Raw genomic sequence first — 3,126 nt, forward strand, 5'->3', positions numbered from 1 at the left:
GAATTACAGACCAATTTCTCTCATGAACATTGATGCAAAAATAATAAAATACTGACAAATCTGATTCAAGTACACATTAAAAAAAAATCATCCACCATGATCAAGCAGGCTTCATTCCAGAGATGCAAGGGTTGTTCAACATACAAAAATCTGTCAATGTAATTTATGATATAAAAAACCCTGAGAGATTAAAAAGCACATGATCATCTCTTTAGATGCTGAAAAAGCCTTTGACAAAATCTAACATCACTTCATTATAAAGGTCTTGGAGAGATCAGGGATACAAGGAACATATCTAAACATGGGATAAAGGCAATATACAGCAAGCCAATAGCCAAACTAAATGGAAAGAAATTCAAAAGGATTCCACTAAAATCAGGGACTAGACAAGATTGTCCACTCTCTCCATTTCTATTCAACATAGTACTTGAAGTTCTAGCTAGAGCAATAAGACAACAAAAAAAGACCAATGGGATACAAACTGGAAAGGAAGAAGTCAAGCTATCATTATTTGTAGATAATATGTTAGTATCCATAAGTGACCTCAAAAATTCTACCAGGGAACTCCTACAGCTGATAAACACCTTCAGAAATGTGTTCAAGTCCAGCAGACAAGGGTTAATATCCAGAATATATAAATGAAAATAAAATTAAATTCCAGTAAATAAATAGCTATCAAAGAAGAGGCACAAATTGATAATGAATTTTGAAAGTTTAAAATCCTTAACCACCAGAAAATTACAGATCAAAACTTCTTGGGGGTCTATCTCACCTTAGTCCGAATGGCTACCATCAGGAAGACAAGTGAGGCTGGGAATATGGATCAGTCATTGAGAGCATGCACTGCTTTGGCAGAGGACCTGAGTGTGGGTGCCAGCATCAACATGGAGCAGCTCACAGCAGCTGGTGACTCCAGCTCTCTATGTGCTGATGCCCTTCTCCTAGAGTCTTCGGGCACTGCATTCCCATGCACATACATACCTTCCCTGCACAAATGCAAACGCATATACTGAAAAAATAACAAAAATAAATGATGGACATGGAAGGGATGGGAATGAAGAAAGGGAAGCTGTGAAAGAATGTGATTATATTTTAATTAAGATTTTAAAAATAAACAATAAAAAACAAACATTTAAAAAATAAAATAAATTGCAGCATATACTGGTGAGGATGTGGAGAAATTAGATCCTTTATGTACAATGGTTATACACACACACACACACACACACACACATACATACAGTTGCTATGAAAATCAGCATTGATTTGTCTCCATAGACAAATAAATCAATAAATAACTAAATAAAATAGGAGTACCATATGACCCAGCTGTATACCACATGGGTATATAACAACAACAACAACAAAAACCTCTGAAGTCTCATTACAGAGACACTTGCACATCCATGTTCACCACTGCCCTATTCACAACAATCAGGAAATGTAATAAGGCTGTATGTTCACCGATAGGAGAATGGATGGAGAAACTATGGTACATAATCACAATGGAATTTTATTCTGCTTTAAAGAAAAAATTAAATCACACCACCACAAAAATATGGATCAGAAAATTTCTGTTACATTAAATACTCCAGAAAATATGTGGGAATCTCTCTCTCTCTCTCTCTCTCTCTCTCTCTCTCTCTCTCCCTCTTCGTGTGTGTGTGTGTGTGTGTGTGTGTGTGTGTGTGTGTCTGTGCCTATGTGAGTGTGAGATTATGAAGCTGGAAAGGGGACCATGGAAGGGGAAAAGAGAATGATAAAGAAAACAGGAAAGCATATGGTATGAAAGCAGAGGGACACTTACTGATGGGGAGGGAAGGGTATCAGAAAGAGAGGCCCAGGGCATGTGGGGAGGAGAGACGGAGAGAAAGACCCATGAGAACGAAGCATCTATGAAAATGTCACAATTGAACCCTCCCTATGCAATCTGAGTTTACGAGATTAAAAACAATAAATTCTTCTATAACCAAGGAATTTACTTGAAAGCACAAATTCTCTGTGGCCTCCACAGTTCTTTAGGGAGGGGTGCTACTAGGAAGTGTGTCACTGAAAGTGAATTTTGAGGTTTCAGAAGTTCAAAACAGGCCTGGTGGCTCACTGTCTCTTCCAGCTATCGACCGATCCAAATGTAGGACTCTCAGCTATCTCTCCAGCACCATATCTGCTCGTGTGCCACAATGCTACCCACCAGGATGACAATGGACTAGACCTTTAAACTGTGAGCTATTCCCAAACAAATGTCATCTTTTAATGTCATCTTTATAAGAGTAGCCATGGTCATGGTGTCTGTTCATAGAAATAGAAATCCTAACTAAGACAATATCCTTAAGCATTTTGAACATCAACTTTTAAATTGATGACATATTTTTTTTAGGATAGGAAGAGAAATATGCTCAAATAGTATGCATTTGCTTTTAACACCAGTATAAAATTAACACATTGCCAGGTGAAAGGTCATTCCTCTGAATCACTGGATCTCTCTGCTGTAATTTCTGTTACTTTGAAATTCATCCAAAGTCCAATATTAAGTCATTTTCTAGGTGCTGTACCAAGAAACAGATGAGGAAGACACAGCAGCTTTCCACTGCCACATCTCACTCTGGAAGTGGCACATCTTGGTACTACTCACTCTAGAAGCTGGAGCTAGTCATGTAGGCACAGGCTAACTGCAAAGGAAGCTGGGTGTGATGGCTAATCTTGGTTGTCATTTTGACACATCTAGGAAGATAGGAAGCCTCGGTTGAGAAATTGCTTCCATCAGATTGGCCTGCAGAAATGTCTGAGGGACATTATAATTGGTGGAGAAGGGCCAGCATCTTAGGCAGTGGGTTAGGACTATATAAAAACGGAAGCTGAGCAAACTATGGGGCACAAGCCAATAAGTGCCATTCCTCTATGGTTCTGCTGCAGACCCTTCCTCCAGGTTCATGCCTTGACGTCCCTCAGTGATAGACTGCAAACTCTAAGACAAACAGACCCATTCATCCCAAATTGATTTTGGTCTGAATGCTTATTGTAGCAACAGAAAACAAAAACATTGGGACGTCCTTGAAAACACAGTGATGGCGGTTAAGTTCCAGATGCCCTCCTGTACTGCATAGTTTTATCCATGCTCAGCACTAA

The sequence above is a fragment of the Microtus ochrogaster genome, unplaced genomic scaffold (assembly GCF_000317375.1).
Source record: "Microtus ochrogaster isolate Prairie Vole_2 unplaced genomic scaffold, MicOch1.0 UNK83, whole genome shotgun sequence".
NCBI classification, from domain to species: domain Eukaryota; kingdom Metazoa; phylum Chordata; class Mammalia; order Rodentia; family Cricetidae; genus Microtus; species Microtus ochrogaster.